The 20,012-nt window shown below is 43.8% G+C and overlaps 2 long non-coding RNA genes across 3 annotated transcripts in view; one reads left to right on the top strand and one right to left on the bottom strand.

Annotated features, from left to right (window-relative positions):
* Window positions 1-3,037: 3,037 nt before the first annotated feature.
* On the top strand, window positions 3,038-12,254 carry LOC307212247. Of its 2 annotated transcripts, XR_013836883.1 has the most exons (3): window positions 3,038-3,140; window positions 9,402-10,896; window positions 11,079-12,254. It is a non-coding gene; the product is annotated as an uncharacterized lncRNA (long non-coding RNA). The 2 variants fall into 2 exon arrangements; XR_013836884.1 differs by having other exon boundaries at window positions 9,402-12,254.
* LOC307212263 overlaps window positions 9,784-20,012 on the bottom strand; it is a 26,071-nt gene continuing 15,842 nt past the window's right edge. Inside the window, exon 3 of the long non-coding RNA XR_013836916.1 lies at window positions 9,784-9,914. This is a non-coding gene — a long non-coding RNA (uncharacterized lncRNA). The remainder of the gene's footprint in view (window positions 9,915-20,012) is intronic.

Genomic DNA, 20,012 nt, shown 5'->3' with positions numbered 1-20,012 from the left:
CATCGGTTCACTTTGCCCAGAACTACAGTAACAAAATTCGTGACATGCCAAGCTATATATTTACTAATTTGATAGGATAGTTTGGACCCATCTGCATATGTTGGAAATGCATAGGTACAAACATGTTTTACAAAGAGGAAAAGGCAGCAATACAATCAGGTACAGCAGCCCTGCTATTCCATCACCACAAAGTCCGTAAATGTTTGTATCTGTGTGTAAATTATGTCTTGCCCTAGAACATCTGACCATAATGATGCACCACTGGGTCTCCAAAATTGTATGTTTCTGATTAACAGTGTAAGACATTCAGTTAAATATATGACCGATATAGTCCAGGATCAGAATGGTGGTGTCACGAGACACATGCATTCCATTGTTTTACTGAAAGGGGAGGCTGAGGTTTACCCCCTTGACTCCAGTGGAATTCCCTGTGCCTTAGCTTTTCCTGACTATTATGAGGACTGCCTTGCTGGAAAGGACAAATCCGTGAGCTCATAAAGATTTTTCAGAGCGGAAACATTTTCTTTTTGGAACAGATCGGATCACACCAGGTATCAAGTGTTTCAAAGAGGGAAACATCAGGAGTTCCCTAGAGAGGTCTTCACCCCCATCTCAGATGGCATGGGTCACTCCAGCAATTTGCCCCAGTTCAACAAAAAACTCAAACAACTTTTTTAACTTCAGAGATCGTTTTCTTTCCTTTCCTTTTTTCCTCCTGGAAAAAATTGTTCGAATCAGGGGTTTTTTGCCTTTCGCCATCACATTTTAGCATTCTTCCTCTAAGAACAGGAGGAAATGAAGCCAGGCTACCTTACTATCATACAGTACAGGACCTGCACTGCCTTTTCTGATACCAATGGCAAGGAAAGATACAGCTGGGCATTGTATTGACTGTATTGTTTCACGCCGTCTTAATGATCAGGTGATAGCTGTCTAGCATATCAAGGGTGCACCAACTGGTAGACTAGACCAAATCTAACCTTCTGAGAGGCATCACCTGGTACTCTGGTTGCCAAGCCAGATATGAAAGAGGGTGTGGAGCAGGGACATGGCTATGAAAACAGGTTTGGCTAGAACAAAAACCAGCATACTACCACAGCACCATAATGCCCCCACATCAGCATTCTTGCCATGACTTATTCAGACATCTCTTTACCCATGGGAAGCTGTGACTATCAGGAATGCTAACAGAAAGCTGTGTACCATCCATACCAAACTATCACTGAGCTGTAAGTTGCCCCTTCCTCACCTCATTTATTCTACATAAGTTTGGTTACTAAGTAGCTTGCCATAAATATTTCTAGTACAAAGAATATGTCACTGAATGAGTCATCAAGGTATTTCTCATTATTATTTTGTTTTTGAAACAGACCTAATTCTCTCTGGTGTCAGGTGGTGTTTTTTTTTTTTTTTGTGTGTGTGTGTGTGTGTGAGAGAGAGAGAGAGAGAGAGAGAGAGAGAGAGAGAGTATCCATTCTACATTTGCCTAATCATAAATCTTAAAAATATGTATTATTGTGCAGCTGCAGTCTATGAAGTGTATGAAATTCTATGCTGATGTCATATGCTAAAATAACATATTTTAAAATTAGGAAACTCTGGTAAGAAGACTTTCTAGTTCCCATAAACTGAAGGCATGCCAGAATCATTCTGCACAGTATATTCATTTAATGTCATTGTAAAACCATTTCCCGGAGAATGTCTGTCCATTATCAGTATAGCCTTTTTGAATACCCCAGGCACACCAGTAAGTCCTATAGAAATTATAATATGTATCTCATGAATCATAATCCATTTCTTAGTCTTTAAGGTGCCACAAGCTGCTTCCTTGTTTTATAGAAATTATCAGTAATAAAAACACTACCCCTGTGATAAGAAGTTCCAGTCCACTTCACATTCATCCCTATGGCAGGTATTCAGTACTTCAAGAGTATTTAACAATGCACTTGCAGGGGGTTTCAAGAAGAGTTTGTGATTTGGGGAGGGAACTTTCACAAGCCTTTGTACAATTATAGTTCACTTCTGTACCTGTCTAATCAGAAGTACCATATTTTTTGCACCATAACACTCACTTTTTTCCTCCTAGAAAGTAGGGGGAAATGTCTATGTGTGTTATGGAGGAAATGCCTACGGGTGGCATGCCTACGGATTTTCCTCGTCTAAAAACTACATGCGTGTTATGGTCGGGTGCGTGTTATAGAGCCAAAAATATGGTAAGTCCCACTAAGTTCAATAGAACTTACAACCAGATAAATTGATATGTGTGTAAAGTTGGACATTGCCATTCAAATGTTGTGTGTGTGCTGTGTAATGTGATTGATTATGTAGAGCAAGGCTTACCTCCCCCCTCCCCAATATTTTATTCAAGTTGGCACCTCTGGTTAGGTGCTTCCCAACCAAAGAACAGAAAGCCATTCCAACAGCACTGACTGTAATGAAGGATCAATCTCTGCCACCCTGCCAAACAAACCCTGCTGTATAATCAATAAAAGTGTGGCGTAAGGTCTTGGGAACTATAGTTTGTCCCCACAGAGCAAAAATACTCAGCACCCTTCACGAACTACAGTTCCCAGGATTTTCGGGGGGGGGGGAGGCGAGACAGTTAATTGTAGGTGTGGATATGCCAAAAGGCGAATTGATCTGTGTTAAACGAACAATTCGCTCTAAAATATAAGGCAACACCTTGCCTTAGAAATAAACGGCCGGTCCTGTGTGCTGGTCTGTGCTTGACCTCGATCAACCCACCCGGAGTCCTTCATGGCGGGCACTGAACCTCTGAAGGAGAGGAAAGTGAAATGACCTCCAAACTCCCCTCCCTCGGCAGGCAGCGAAGATTAAACCCTTCGAGGCATCGCCAAAGAACAGAAAGAGCAAAGGCGCAGCCGGCGCGTATGTGGCAGGAGGAGACGGAGGAAGGGCCCCGCCTGCTCGCGGTCTCACACGCAGCCCTTGATGGTGCGTCGGAAACTGAATAGGGGGGATAGAGGGGGGGGGATCCACCACACGCGGCGCAGCAGTTTCCATGCGCGCCGGAGGAGGAGGAGGAGGAGGAGCCCGCCTCCATTCGCTACGTGCAGAGTCGCGAGTCCGCACCAGCAGCCGGCGGAGGCGAGGAGAGAGGGAGTCTGTCCGTCTCCCAGGTGGGCGGGAAGAGGAGGGGCCGGGCGCGCGCGCGCGGGAAGCAGCTGCTCTGGGAAAGGTGCCGCTCGCTTCGCGCGAGCCGGATTTACAAAGGCGGCGTGCGGGCGGGCGGGGGGGGGGGTGCGGTGGATTGAGAGAGTGTGTCAGGAGGAGGCAGGTGGCGAAGGCGAATGCCGGAAAGATAACGCCGGCTTGCCAGGAGGTCTCCTGCGGGATTTCGTTTCGTTTGCCATATAGACGTTTTGTGGCGCTCCTGTTGTGAAACACGTTTCTGCCCGGTTTCTCCTACATTATAATGAGCGAGGAGAAGGAGTTGGGGGGGGGGCAGGCGAGACATGGCTTTGTTATCACGCTTCCCCCCCCCCCGCCTCCCTCCCTCAAGGTCTCTGGTACCTGTGGCAACCCGTCCAGAGAACCTGCGCGCGCGCATTCAGAGACCGTATTTTTGTTCCTTCATCTCCCCAACTGCACATGTGGCCATTAGCTCGTCGAAGAAACACACCATAGATATTGGGGGGGGGGGGGGTCCGGCTTCCAACACACCCGCTCTGCTCCTAAGAAACAGACCGCGCCAAGCAGTCGAGAGATCTGGGATGAATCTCCCGTCGCTCCCCGTCTGTCAAGCTTCAGGAGGTGACCCCGCGGCTGTGAGCGCACTGTCTGGAAGCGAACTTTTCCCAGAACAGGGTTTCCGGGACGAGGCATCTTGCCCTGTATAGGCAGGGGCTAGATTATGGGGTGTGGAACAATGAACACACTGGCTTCTGGAGATCCAATATCTTTGTGTGTGTGTGTGTGTGTGTGTGTGTGTGTGTGTGTGTGTTTAATGCGAATAACAGCCATAGGGAAGGGGGGGGCGCACTATTTGGGCAGTAACCATGGCACCTGCGGAAGTATAGCTAAACCTCATGCTTTGCCTTCTTGAAATCCCCACCATGGCGCTATTGGGAAAGCATGCAGGCCCCATTCTCCCCTCCTGTGATCCTCACTCCCACTGTGGTTGCCCGTTTTAAAAAGCTCCAGAGTTCTTGTTTAGGATCTCCCGCATCAGTTGTAGTTTTGCTTTCGAGGAAATTTATGGCACAGAACGGCTCTGTGTAATATGCCAGCCTATTGCCCTCTGATCAGTCACCAGATAAAATAAGCCAAGAGCTGCTCTTGTACCAGGTTATGTCAACACATACAACATACATACCACTATATACTGCAGGTCATGTCCTGCCTCAGCCACTTCACACTTGACACAGTTGTGTTTGGGGAATAAAGTATGACTAGCAGGCACGTATTCTTAAACACTGGGGAATAAGCACCAGGGGGACATAATTGTGGCCTCAGCTCCCCAGTGCTTATTCACAGTGCATTTACACACTGATAAATGTACACTTTTTATATACAAGTGCTTTCGGTATAGACAATGCAGTAAGTGTGAAGTGGCCTTTCCTTCAGCAAATGGTTTTCACTACACCTCTGTTTCAGAGCTGTCAACACTTTGTGGTGTGTGTTTGTGTGCTCTCCCAATATATCTCTAAAAGAAAGGTTAAAGGGAAACATCCTTGCTTATTAGCCTTTCATCATCTCATATGGCAACCATGTGATTCCCATATTAGAATGACGTAATTCTAATCAGGAATAATGCATTCACTCGTAAAAATTATTTTGGCTTCTTGGCCTTTTGGCTAAAATCAAGTGTAAACATCATTTGGGTGGAATCATTTTTGGAGCATGTAGGAAGAGCACACATCCACCTGTGTATAGCTCAAGGCAACGGCAGCTGTGGAAATGAGATGCAGTGCAACTGATAAACAGGTGGGGAAATGGTGAAGAGGGAAATAGAGGTAATGGTTACAGTACATGTAAAAGTCCTGCTTCCCAAGCTGATATAATTTCATTAATACGGGGGTGGGGGACAGAGCAAGCTGCTGCAAGGAAGCTGAAAAGATCACAAGGAGATGCTTTAGTGTGTGGAAAGTGTATCTTGGTCTTGAGGAATAAATAGTGGCTCAGTTTGAAGGGAGACATGTATGCCTTTCTCCAAGAGTCTGTGGTTTTAGCATGTCCAGGAACTAAAATTTATTCCTTATTGCTAAATGCTTCTCCACCTGTGAGGGTGGACAGCAAGGGAGATTAGGAAAGTGCCACCAGAATCGCATAAATCTTGCCTGGCTTGTAAAACCTATAAGAAATTTCAGAGCTTGGTGGGGGCAGAGATTTGTGGTGAAAAGCCTTGGACCTGCCCTTGCAACCTTTAATTATAATCTTCTGAAATACAGCACCAGCTCTCTAAACCCCCCATTCCTATTATATCTGCAGCTCACTGCTGCTAAGGTACTGATCTCTATACCAGCCATTTCCTGGAAATGTGCTGAGCTGTCCTGCTGTGACCCTGATCTTTGGGACAAATTCCTGATTTTGCTTGTGGTTGTTCATTTTTTCTTGATATCGTTGGATTTGATAAAATTGTTTATTTCCAGAATTTTTTGCAAAAGCAGATTTTTGGATCATAATGTTGACTTAGGGTTAATCAAATGTTTGTGTGTGTGTGTGTCCTTTCTTTCTTTCCAGGATGTGTCAATACAATTTGCATTCATAACAGATATTTAAAAGGAGCACAAGGTAGTTTCTAGAAAACATCTCATAGTTTAACAATTTGAAATTCTGTGGAAAGAGCAAGCAAAGCCAGATTATGACTTAGACATTCTGTCAAAACCATTTTATTTTACTACGTATTTGAGTTGTGCTGAATTTTTCTCTGCTGCATTGATCATTGTAAATGTGTTCTGTTTGTTTTTGATGGCTTTATTGGTCAATATTTTAATTATAAATGAAAGTTGCCTTGGGAGTTATTCTTTTTAGGGCCAAAAGTCAGGATATTAATGGTTTTATAACAATTAATTAAAGATTAATATTTGGTGAGACCAACTGTTCATTTTCTGGCCCCATACTGTGTCTCCCAAAAGTGTCCAGTAAAAGTGGTGTTAGTAAGTTTTAAGAGTGCATTGTACTCTTATTTTTAAACAGGCAGACTTAATTCCCTGCTATTCACTCCCATTCTCTGGATTGCTAGTGATATCTCTATAAGCTTAAGAAAGGATACTGCAAATATTCTGCATCATAGTTGTTGAGGGCATGGAAAGTGTCCTGATTGAAATTCTGGAGAGGAGAGCTGTTGCCAGTCATCGTCAACAATACCCAATTAGATCAGGGGTGGGAAACCTTTGGCCTTCCAGATGTTGCAGAACTACAATTTCCATCATCCTTGGCCATGCTTGTTCAGCAACATCTGGAGGGCCAAAGGTTCCCCATATCTATACTTGAAGGACCAATAATCAGCTTCCTATGGTCCCCTCCAGAGCAGCTACCAAGGCATGTGCCAGCTCTTAGAAGGTGGGTAGATGTTTGATGGTAGTACTGAAAAGGGGAAATCCCAGTCATGCTGCTGGTGCACAGCCCAGTGTTGCATTTAGCTGAGAGGATGGTATTGCCTTCATCTTTCTCTCTGACTTACATACTCAGACCTCTGAATCGTACAAAACTCATCATGCAAAAATGAAAAGGAAGCTGCTGATTCAGACCTTTGTTGCCTTACCTCAAGATAAAATTTGGCAGTCACTTGGACTGTGGCTATTCATACAGAAATCCATTATAAATGGGCTCAACACGTGTCTTGTCAGTTCTGTAATCATGTAAAAAGTAATGGTAAATATCAATAATAGGTCTATTAGCTGCACATTCCCAGGGCAGCAAGTGCAAGCATAAAACTGATGTAAGTTTTTTAAAACCCATTAAATCAGTAACAAACAAGAACCATAGCATACCAGAGTTGGCAGAGTTTGCCAAAACAACTCAAAGCAGTGTTTTTAAAGGCCTGTGATAATGCAGAGATCTTAATCTGGCACAAAAAGAAATGAGTAGGAACCAGTTGAGCCTCCTTGGGAAGAGCTTTTCTCAGCTGCAGAGCCACAAATGAAAAAGCCCTCTGCAGTTGCCACCCACTTACTGTAAATTCATCAGCCGCTGGTGCTGTTTCAAAACTGGTATATGATTCCTAGGGCTAGTCCCAGCTGGCAGCCTACTAGCTGTATTCTAAACAACATCAAGTATTCAGACAAGACATTTAGAGGCCTTTCCATTTTACCTAATTAAAACTTCTGTATTTCATGGGACTAATATGACAATACAACCTCTCTCGGTGTCCTTCGCACATACACAATATAATTTTACATGAGACACAGCAATAGCAGAGTAACATGGAGCAATGGTTACCATACAGTCCATTTGTTAGGGATCTACCATTACCTTTCAGAGTTACCAAATGGGAAATTAACTTACCTCTTCCAATTGCCTTCAGCTGACTCTGATGTCAAATCATTGTGTGCCAGCAACAGGTTCATGGTGCGCTCAAAGGCAGAGAAGCTGGATGAATGAGAGATTATGTGAAGCCAGAATAGTCAAATATTGATTCCTGTTGGTTGCCTGAATAAGGTCTCACCAATCAGCAGCATCCTTCCTTCAAACAAGAAGTCTACCCAACAAGAAGGACTATATTATGTTAACTATAACAGTGGCTAACTAAGAAGCTATTATAGTGTGCCTTGCCAGTCCCTGAATCACTTTAAACTAGCACCAGAACTGTCCACTTTCGTTTTTCTTCAATCTGCTATCTTCTTGCTGAGATTTCCCTCCGAGGTAATTCCAAACCTCTGTATAACATTAACTTATTACTACTTCTCATGACTGTGCAAGAAAGTCTGTATTTCCTACAATAGCTAATTTATAAGGACCTAGCGTTGTATTCAGCTTCTCTGTTAAAAACAATTACTTGACACTTCATTTATCTCAGTGTGTAACCAAAAACAATCCAGGAATGTGATGAAATATCTGCCATATTCCAAGGACCAGGAGAAGCCCAATATTATAATGAGAAGGCTGATAAATCAGGCTTTTCTGCAGTATTACAAAGTTCTGGACAAGAACCTAATGTCTAGATGAGCAAAGAATCATTGTTGGTGTGAAGAAGGGTTTCCAACAAAGCTATTTATCCCCAGCTAGCAATTAGCAAAGACAAGATGAGAAGAATGACATAGAAATAATACTTCCAAGAGGGAAATAATAGTGGTTAAGATATAGTGCACTCCTCCCATTAGGAATTGCTCCTCCCTTACAGGCCTTTGTATCTTTGCACCCTCCCCCTTTCCCTTCAACCCTAGAACAAGAGTCTAATGCAAGCAGAGGAAAGTTAAGCACAGCTGCAAATCTAATCAGAACTGCCCTGGCAGGCAGGCATGCACAGCTGGGAGCTGGAAATGCTCTTTTCCAGGCACAAATTGATACCAAATGGAGCAGATGGAAGAAGGCCAGTTATTATGGCTCATGACTCGTGCGTCTAGATCTCAAAAAATAGTTTTAGACCTAGAAGCATCACCAGATGACTGAGCATTGCTGGGAAGTTTGGGGCGGGGGGTTGAATCACATGAAGTGCTTTTGATCATATATATATATATATATATATATATATATATATATATATGCAAGCCAAAGGAAGAAGTCAACCCAGTTTGAATTTGCAAATGGTAATCTGGTTGTCTGAGAGTTGTCAGTAGCCCTGGTAGTGAGTGAGCCTACAAAGATCTACATGGCCCAGAAGACCAGTTCATCTGGTGTACTCTCAGATCAAGTTTACTTGCTTCATCAATCAAAAAGGCAATTTATGTATTGTTACAAATCTATACTTGTCTATACTGTAGACTAGGGATGGAGATTCTGTGGTCCTCCAGATGTTGTTGGACTTTAGTCCCCATCAACCCCATCTAGGGTGGTCAATCAGGGATTGTGGGAACGTAGTTTAGTATCTGAAGGGCCACAGGTTCTCATTCTTGAAGCAGACTATGGACCAATGCACTGTCCACTGGAAAAAGTGGAGAATTATTTTCTGTCTAGCCTGATATCATATACCCGATCTCTGCTGTCTTCCTAGCGAAGCAGCCTGCATGCTCAGACTCAAGCCACATTTTGTTGAGCTGTATTTCAGCCCACTGAAGGGCTTTGTAGCCGAGTGCTGAATAATTCTTTGTGCATATGCTTCGGTAGCCACTTCCCACCAGAAAAGATAACAGTAGTCTGCCATGGCTTTGCATAGATCCTAGAGTACACCTTGTGCATCCATAGAACTACTGTATCTCCATGCCATGAGAATGAATCTGCTATATACACAACAGATTATGTCATACACTTAATTTCTTTTTTCTTTTCTTTTTTGGTAGAGCACTTTAATATGGAAAACTTTATGGAAGTACAGCATTTATGGAAGCCTCCTTAGGAAACCAAAGGGATGTGTATGTTGGACCTTAGTCTTCCACCATAACTTTCTTCATTCACCTACATGAATATTTTCTTTATTAACAGAATGGAGAGCCAAGGAAGATGGATACTTAAGAGCTTGTTCCAAGTCACACAAAAGGTCTGGAGCAAAAGTTAGTCTTGAATTCAATGGACTCCAGTGTAAGCCAAGTTGATGCTCTGATTTCATTTTCTCTTTTCAAGCTGTTCCCTTGTACACCAAGACACTGGAATATAACTGAATCCCATCCACCCACATGTGATGGTATAAAGACACAGGTCTGAACTTTATCTCCAGAGTGTCCCCTCCGGAATTATTGCTTCTTGTGTAGAAGTAGTTTCCCCTTCCTCCAGTAAATTTGTTGTGGAAGTATTAGAAATGTTACATTCCTTTGGGGCAATGAGTTTCCCCAGTATGACCAGGACCAAAACCCCATCTGTGAAGACAAAAGCAAGAAGAAATACAACTCTTTGTATTGTGGTGAATGATTAAACACTGCTGTAAAAGTCTGAATAACTGACACTGAACTCTGTGTAGCTATCTACCCTAGAACCACTGACTTGATATCTGAGGAAGAAGGCAAGTAAAGGAAGGAAATGCCACAAAGAATCTTCTTCCTGGTTCCTTAGTGCCAGGGGGCGGGGGGTGACAGAGATGGGAACATGCTTTGGGCATACAAAGTTAGCAAAATTGGGGGGGGGGACTATTGTTAGTAAACCATAACATATCCAAAAGTATACCTAGGAGTTGGCCCCAGCCAAGGGCACAGGCAGGGGGCGGCAGCGCAAAAATCACACCTGGCTCAGAGTGGCTAGGAACCCACCCACCTGCCTGTATGCTCCCCAGGCCACTCCTCCAGTGCTCTGGGTGGCCAGGCAAACTGAGCAGGCTCATCTGGGCACCTCAGTGGAGGAATCTGGTTGCTGGCATGGGCTATCGCAGCAGCCCTGCAGGGCTCCCTCCTCAGCTGGCCAGTGATGCTATTGAAAGTGTGAGCTGAGCGACCAGCAGGGCTTGGAGGGAGGAAAGAGGGAGAGAGCTGGCAAGAGTTCCAGTGGGGGGGGTGGAAGGGAGGGAGGAAGTAGGCAGAAGCGAAAGCAGTGAGCTTAACCAGGGAGGCAGGCAGGCAGACCAGCAGAGGAAGAGGGGAGGCGGAACAGAGCAGACCCAAACCTTATGGTTGCAGAGGAAGAAACTGGTGGAGTGCAAAAGTCAACCAAAAGCAAACTTTATGAGATTCTGGTCCCCCAACTTCAAGGGGGACCAACTCCTCGCCAAGGGTGATAAGGGGGCCTAGATACACCTTTGCATGTATCCAAATTCTGGTGTAATCATTTGAGAAATGAGCTTTCTAAAATGTAGGTGCTTCATATCCACAATCCTAGATGCGTTTAACACAGCTCAATTACCCTAGATGGGTACAGATTTAGGGGCCAGATCTTTATCTTGTGCAAATCAGTGCTGATCCACTGACTTCAAAGAGAGCAACATTCCATACTCTAAATATGCAACAAACCAAGGAGGAACTAAACATCCATTACAGTAAAAAAAATAAATCCTGGAATGTTTCTGATGTTCAAAATGCTTTGGCTTATTGTAGCAAAAGAATAGCTTTTTAATAGCGAAGATGCTGCAAAGGCATTTTTTTCATATTAGTAACACTAAGATATCACCAGCCATGAAGTTTTTACTTGAATGTCCAAGGAAATACATATGGCTTGGAGAATGCCCAGCTAAATATTTTCAACTCGTGGACCTGACAAAATTCAAGAATCTATATTGCAATTACACTGTACTGGAAAATGCTCTAGCCAAGGAGACTAGTTTGCCTTTCGGAGAAATCATGATTTTTACATGACAAAAGACAATGTACCTCTGTATATTTTTAATATACTGAGCTTCTCTTATTGTTTTTGATAATGGCTCAGAACAAGGCAATGTATTTCCATCTTCACAAGGAAACCAAGACTAATATATGTTGAAAAAAGGTAATCGCCAATTTCTACTTCTAGCAAAAATATAAAAATCTGGTGATGCAGACTGGCTCAAAGATGCAAGAGCATCAGATCATAGGCTGTACAGGAGAAGGCTCAGGCCTAATATACCAGGCCTCTGCTCTAGATAATAGGCCAATGGCTCTCAACAGCTGGCCTTAGGAATGAATGAGGTAATATATGAAAAGGGTTATGCCTTTTCCTTCCCAGTTGGGGATGCTGTAAGCCAGGGGTAGGCAACCTAAGACCCAGGGGCCAGATGCGGCCCAATCGCCTTCTCAATCTGGCCCGCGTATGGTCTGGGAATCAGCGTGTTTTTACATGAGTAGAATGTGGCCTTTTATTTAAAATGCATCTCAGGGTTATTTTTTGGGCCTGCCTGGTGTTTTTACATGAGTAGAATGTGTGCTTTTATTTCAAATGCATCTCTGAGTTATTTGTGGGGCATAGGAATTCATTCAATTTTTTTTTTTTCAAAATATAGTTCGGCCCCCCACAAGGTCTGAGGGACAGTGGACCGGCCCACGGCTGAAAAAGTTTGCTGACCCCTGCTGTAAGCAGTATCTCTGGAGAACAGGCTGGCTGTTTTGAGGCAGACTGAGTCAGATATGGAAGAGAATAAGGAATCTGAGTTTTGGCTCTATAAAAAGAATATCGTAGATGTTGGCTGTTGTCCTGGAGGACCTGATGTGGCAAGAGGAGGCTTGCTGTTGAAATGCTTTATGCTGTACTGTACCTCCACCAATGCACAGCCTGATAATAAATAAAAATGTTGCAAAACACCAGTAAACCCCCAAGGACCTTATTCGAAAAGAAACCAAACCCAAGTAGTGCTGAACCCCTGAAACCTCTCACTACTCATAGATTCAGGGCACCAGTGTGACCATATGATTATTGGCATCCTCTGTTCCATCATGCCTTATGTTGCACTGTCAATTTGATTTGGAACATTGAAGGCTAGTTTTCTGACTTCCTACCTTCAAGGAACCCATTCCATATTGACCTGTCCATCAAGGAACCCCTGTGCACTTTTTTTAAAAAATCAGGGGCATGTGCAAGAGTTCACAGTGAGCTCAAGCTATATCTATTCAGCTATATCTATTCCCATCTGATGTGAAATAAGACCATATCCTCATTGATCATGCCCAATACTCTCTCGTTACAGCATATTGCAGAGGAAGGTTGTAAACATTGGCCACACAGTCTTGCAGTGAAGTTTATCTGCTATTACTCTGGTTTCAGTGTTCCGTTGTGCCAGAAGCGGCTTAGTCATGCTGGCCACATGACCCAGAAAAACTGTCTGCGGACAAATGCCGGATCCCTTAGCCTTTAAAAGCAAGATGAGCTCCGCAACCCCAGAGTCATCTGCGACTGGTCTTAACTGTCAGGGGTCCTTTACCTTTACCAGTCTTCTTAAGAAGAAGCCCCTGATAAACTTTCCCTGGATGCAGTTTGGAAAGCACTAGCCTAGAAGATAAAACTTCTAAAAATTAGGCTTCCCAGTCATTCTAAACTTTCGCTAATCTAGATTCCAGGCTGGGATAGCAAAGTTATACTACCCAGCCAGTGCTCATGGGGCAGGAAATGGCACAAGAAAGTTAAACTCTGCTGAGCTGCAAATGTGTGTCTGAGAAGGGCGATTCTTTTTCTTCAGAAACTAAGACACGTTTGTCAGTGGTAAAACTGCAGCAGATGCTCTGTCTTTCTCTGGGGCTGAGTTCTAAATATGTGATCCTGGAAATCTCTCCAAAAGCACACAGTTGTATGAGAGGGGACATAGACAGGCATTGGATGAACCCTTTAAGGTGAAGATGGCAGGGATATTTCTGCCTGTGTGCTTGTGTTCATCATTCACAGAAATTGAAAAACGAGGACAACACACATCCCCTAAAAGTTAGGAGGACAAGGAAAGGGCTGGAACAAGGATAAGGGCTGCCCATGAGCTGCATTCCCACATAGGCAACTCCTGGGGGAAGAGGGCACATGCCAGGGTGGGCAGGACCAGAAGCAAAAAGTGTGGGATAGCCAGCCTCATATAACCAACATGCTTCAGTCTAATTAATGCATAATGGGGTTAAGACCATAGAGTAAGCTGTGCTGCCAGGCTTAGCTCACCTTAGAAAGGACTAGGCGATCAAGCTTTTGCTCCCCTCCAGTTCACCTTAGAAGTTCAGCTCCAGGCTCAGACCAAATGGCTCTTGAGTTCCTATACCAATAATTTAGGAACTATCACCACTTTGCAACTAAACCAAGTTTTACTGCCTGTGCAACTTTTCTGAATGCTGTATGGGAAAGCACATGAATCTGACCTTTGAAGAGTTTGTAAGTAAACCCTTTTTTAAATTTACCAAACATGTGCTCTTTTTCTATGCCAGGGAAAGAGAAGAGTTTTCAGAACTCACAAGGGCACATTTAAAGATCTAACAGCCTATATTTCCACACTTTACTGCATATTTTGTGGTTCTGTGGGGGTACTTGCCCCAAACTTGGATCATGGCTTCCAGGAATTCATCCTCTATATACCTATTTTTTCCTTTGCCACCAACAAAAAGTGGGTGGAGCAATATATGTAGCCTTGAGCCTGAGGAGGGGTGTGGCCTGGGCAAAGTCCTGAGGGTCATGCAGACATTTCACCCCCGGAACTGAGGTTCCTTGCCCCTTGACAAGACAAAGGGACTTCTGGGACAAGTTGCCCCCATTCATCCTGGGAGAATCACCCATTTATGATGCTGTCATTGATCTAATGCAGGTGGGGCATTCAAGGTATGTTGTAACAGCATGTATATAGTCTAGGCTACAGATTACAATAACAGGAAAGGACTGTATTGGAGGGGGGACTTTACTTAAGCATTAACACTAGCAGTAATATCTAAAGGTTGTTAATCTAAGCAACAACAGTAAGCACTTTTAAGACCTGTTGAAATCAGTGAGGAGACTTGGGTTCCAGGCAAATGCCTTTTTATTTCCCCAAGCTTTTCAGATATGATTTTAACCTTGCTGGCTGTTCTTTGCTGCTTTTGTGATTGTGTGGCCTTTTCATTTTATGTTTTGTTTGCATTTACACATGAATTGTTTTATTCTTTCTTGTAAATTGGGGGTATGATTGAAGGGCTGCATTATTATTATTATTATTATTATTATTATTATTAATGACCTACAATAAATAAATAATGACCTTATCCTTATTTCCATGGGAACAGCCTGTGATGTCATGAAACAGGATTTGGTAGAAAGTGCGAGGGGGAACAATTCAATCAGTATGAAAAGGGAGATCAAGAAAAACCTAATCTTGTATAATCTTAGGCTTCCTGGATAAAAGAATGTGGTTTTGCCTGGCATGGATGGGGACAAGAAGATTGGTTTAAGACAACCCTTTGCTTCTAATGGAAAGAATGCTAATTCACTTCGCATGCTAATTGTGGGAGAATCCCTTTTCCTCTTCGAGAAGCCTAATTAATATTTCTCCAGCTCTCTGTTGCTACATAGAGGGCTCCCAGAATTGTCACCTGAAGTGGCTACTTTGAAAAAGAAGCAGAACTTTGCAACAAAGCAATTCTTGATTTGCAATGTAAGGCCGAACAGTGTCAGGAACTGTAGGCTGTAGTTTGGTTGCAAGCTGGAGTGATCGGTGTTAAGTTTTCTCTCCATACTGTGACACTGTCGCGTCTTTCCATTCTTCATACATGTTTTTGTTTCTGTCTGACGTGCTTTGCCTCAAGATTGATAGAATCACACATCTGGGAGGTACACCGGAGACCATCTAGTCCAAACTCCTGTTCAGTGCAGAATCTAGGATGAAACGACAGCATCCCTAACAGAAGACTGCCCAGTTTCTGCTCAAATGCTTCAGGGAAGGAGAGCTCTCATTTCCCAAGGTACTCAGTTCCTACTGTTAGGAATGTTCTCTTAATATTTAGCCAAAACCCATTTCCCTGCAGTGTCCTCCCATTCATTCTAGTCCTGCTATCTGGAGCAATGTGAATTCATCTGACTGCACCTGCCTGGCTTCATGCTTAAGAAGATTTCGTTCTGGAGGTCCGTTCTTAACCTGAAACTGTTCTTAACCTGAAGCACCACTTTAGCTAATGGGGCCTCCTTCTGCCGCCGCGCTACCAGAGCACGATTTCTGTTCTCATCCTGAAGCAAATTTCTTAACCCGAGGTACTATTTCTGGGTTAACGGAGTCTGTAACCTGAAGCGTATGTAACCCGAGGTACCACTGTAATGTCCCTGATGCTTTTGCAGAATCTTTAATGGGATATGAACTTATGGAGCAGGACAGTGGCTATTTGGAGTACACACAGGTAGATATCACGCACACAGGTGATATGGACACAGATCTGGTGCACGTCTTTCGACAACCATCAGTGCAATGAAGGGTTGGCTTCCTAAGAATGCCATAATTACTTTCCTTTTTTTCATTCAGAGGGAGAGAAGAGAGAGCTGTGAGGTGGTGGCAACAAAGCCAGATTGTTCTGGAAAATGCACATGCATGCATGCATACATATCATATATACCCGTGTCCTAGGAATATTCAACGATAATCAAATTTTAAACAATTAAAAATGGAATATCCTTTGCCTGTAACAAATCAGCTGATGTTTTCACAGCTGTGTTTTAGATTCTTTTAACTAAAACTCAGGGAAGGCTGAGTATGAAAATGTGGAAATGTCAGTGATGTAAGTCCCAGGGCTGTGAATGCCTGATTCTCTGCGTCGAGCTCAAACCGGGGGGGAATATGCTGAATGGAGCCATGTATAAGTTCATATGCAATGTAAAAAGACTTCTTGTTCTGGGCACACACTGCTTGTTCAATCTAGTTCTGTTTAAATGCCCATTCTTTTGCATTGGCATCACCTCTCCTCTCTTTTCTCTGAATGAAAAGGGGGGTGGAATAATGACATAATTATTATAAAAAGAGAGAAGGGAGGGAGAAAACCTTCAGACCCAGCTGCAGCACAGAAAAGTCTGAAGGGAAATGTTCTTTGTTAAGGTTGCCTTGGCTATGGAATATGGTAGATGAAACATTTTGCTGTGAGTGTGTCTTTGGGCATATGGATGGTCTGCTGGAATCCCCCCCCCCCTCTCTTAAGGTGGCTCCTTATATCCATCTGGCTCTTGCTCTGAGCAACAATTCTACCTGCTGGGACATCATCCTTGTTCCCTCTGTCCTAAGGCACTCAGATCACATGAGTCGTGTCAGGCTTTTGGCAGAGGGCACACGGAAGTCGCCCTTTCCAAGGTAACGAGAGACTGTGAATTTAGCCTGTCTCATCAGATGGTCATTCCAACTTGCACAAGTTTTAAAGAAATTGACACTGCAAACAACACATGAATAAGAGAGACCTGCTGAAAGCTGCACTTAGGAGGAGGAGTTACGAATTAGCCACTTTCCTCACAAAAGTGACCCAAAACAACTTACAAGTTCTCGCTGAGGTGGCGAGAACTCACTTTAGGCAAGGCTTCACATCACTGAATGCACCTCCATTAAAATAAAATCCCTCCAAAAAGGAAACTTTGGGCCAAACTACATAGGTCTCTGGGGGATAAAACTACAATCCCCAAGATTCTTTGCGGGGAACCGTGTGATTTAAATGTACAGTGGTACCTCGGGTTAAGTACTTAATTCGTTCTGGAGGTCCATTCTTAACCTGAAACTGTTCTTAACCTGAGGTACCACTTTAGCTAATGGGGCCTCCTGCTGCCGTGCCACTGGAGCACGATTTCTGTTCTCATCCTGAAGCAAAGTTCTTAACCCGAGGTACTATTTCTGGGTTAGCGCAGTCTGTAACCTGAAGCGTATGTAACCTGAAGCGTATGTAACCCAAGGTACCACTGTACTGTTTAGGTGTGGGTGTTGCTGCTAGTTCCTGACATCTTCTTTTGCCCAAAATAGGCAGCAGGGAAGCAGGATGCTGATTGGGACCATAACACAGGGGAAGGCTTCACACACACACACACACACACACGCACACGCACACTAGTATTGTCCAGGGACAGAAGCTTCCATTGGGTCAGTATCAATTATGTTCCAGCCTACCCCAAAAGTATCCCATCCCACCTAAGAAGCCCATTTACAAGTTGACTTGAAGGACAGTCCTCTGCTTGTTACCATATAGGCAACATGAGACAATGTAAAGAGAAATGGTAGAACCTGCTCCTACAAAGAACTGTGGTCCCAGTACCATCCCAGGAATGTCCCTGACTACATACATACGTGCATACATAAATTTTCTACAGATGTTAATAGATGGCATTTGCCCCTAAGGGAAACAGTGCTGCAATGTGGGAATATCATTGTAGTGGCAGCAAAAGCAAGTGAGCTAGTGTAGCCCTGCACAGACTGAACTGCAAATAAGGAAAACTCCAGTTTAAATCTCATCTCTGCCACCAACTCACCAAGTGGTCACAGGAAAGTCACTCCCTTGCAGCCTCAGTCTTCCAATCTTGAAAATGGGAACAACCATTTTCACTTTCTTTAGAGGGCTGTAGAAAAGATTAAAGGAAGGCCATTCGAGTTGCAGCAACAGCACTTGCAACTAAAATGCCAACTGTTGATTTTACACATTTCCTTTCTGCTCTGAACTTCTGAAGAGCATGAGGTTGCCCATGCCACAACTGACTGCTTTCACCACCACTTGGGAAAAGATTAGTTTTGCACCGCAGCAAGTCTGAGAGGCTCTCTGAGAACATTGTCTCTGTGTCATGAAAGAACATTTCCGAGTGCCTGGGAGTGAGGCAGACATGGATTTGTCCTCTGGGAGTCTTTTTTGTGGTGTTCAGAAAGCATTGTGGAGGATTGTTGTGATATCTCTTAATCCAGGCTGGGAAATGGGGAGCTGCTGATCTCTAAGTGAAAAAGGGATAAATAGGAGAGCAATCCCTCTGGGAGCATCAGAATCTCTGGTTTCTTCCAAGGATGTAGACACAAATAGTCTAGGTGTGGTGGACATGTGGTTTGAACATAGCTTACCTCACCTGCCCTGTAAACAAATGCCTCAGAGGGCAGAAATTGTGTATTTGAATCACTTGTTCTAACACACTTGAGAAGGGTTAGCAACATAAGAAGGTCCCTTCCACTGAGTCAGACCATATAGCTCAGTGTTGTCTTCACTGGCTGGAAGTGATTCTCCAGGGTCTCAGACAGGTGTTTTTCCCAGCCCTACCTGGGATGCCAGCGATTGAGCCTGGACCTTCTGCTTGGATAGCAGATGCTCTACAAGTGAGCTAGGGTCCTTCAAGCCCAGGAAGACTCCTACCAATGGCACTTGAAACAGAATCACCATGTTTAGCAAGAGCATTCTTCGGCCATCATCACAGCACAAGCCTGGATGCTGCATCTCAACTACAAAGTGTTCTACCAAGAAACAAGCTCCCTGCTGCTGCTGCTGCTGCTGCTGCTGCTGCTGCTGCTGCTTCAGGAGCTTTGTTCTCTGCAGAATCTTCCTGCCATGGACCACCCAGCAGACAAGGAAAACCAAACGCCCAGTGCAAAACGGCCAAGTCAGCCAGATGTCTTCTGTGCAGGTTTTATTACTCCTGCATGGCCCTGTGAACTGAATTAGTGGGAAACCAGTGACTGGAGATTTACAGCTTGTTGGGAAAGGTGATAACTGGCCATTTTAGTACTAAGAGCATAGCAAACGAAAGTGGAGAATTTGAAAATCAGCTTTCCAGAGCCAGCATGGTGGAGTAGATGGAGTGGAGCTAGGAAAACTTTGTGGCATGAGTTTGTTTTGTGGTAGTGAGCAAATCTCTTGGCCTCAGCTCCCCATCCATAAAAGGGGAACAGTTACAGTGAGCAGAGACACAATACAGATTGTAAAGCACTTTTGCACTTGTTTAAAATTCCAGATCAATTATTAGCAGCAATAAATAAGGTCACTCCCCAAATTCTGTTAATGGTGGAATGGTTACATCAGGGCATTTCTTGTTCAGACTGTTGCTCTTTTCAGGTGGGATTTAATCACATACGGACAAATTCAAGTCGCACAGTTAATGTTGATTTGGAGCTCTTGCACAACTAACCCACTCCCCCCCCCCCGAAACCCCAGACATCTTGCAATAAGAAGAGTGACAGGGAACAGTATGGGGAAATTGTGGGACAATATTTGCTTGACACAATCACCCCTGACCTCCCCACAAAAAATCAGGATGAATGCTCAATAATCAAGCCATCTGGAAGCAGCTTTAGTCTCAAGACAGAGGCATGCTTGGTGTCAGAAGACTGATAAAGCTGTCCAGGAACCCTGATCTCGCCTGTCCACCACAACAGGAGTTACATGATGCCACAAATTCCCTTCTTTTCAAATGCCAGCTGTATGCACATACTTCATTCCCTTTAAAGTTTTAGAAGCCTTTGGAGTTTTTTTTTTAATCACAAAAAAGATAAAGGTTAATCGGTCAGTGCACATGCATATGCTAGACATCTGAGTGCCTAAGTAAATGGTGCCCACAGATGCAGAGAGGTGGGATTATAATCACTGAAATGATCAACATGTTGGGTGGCAGCCCAAATCTACTGTCAGAAGAGACTCTTT

The sequence above is a fragment of the Podarcis cretensis genome, assembly GCF_951804945.1.
Source record: "Podarcis cretensis genome assembly, chromosome: 3".
In the NCBI taxonomy this organism is placed as follows: domain Eukaryota; kingdom Metazoa; phylum Chordata; class Lepidosauria; order Squamata; family Lacertidae; genus Podarcis; species Podarcis cretensis.
The sequence above is the reverse complement of the archived record's forward strand: the minus strand, read 5'-3'. Positions and strand labels throughout refer to the sequence as shown.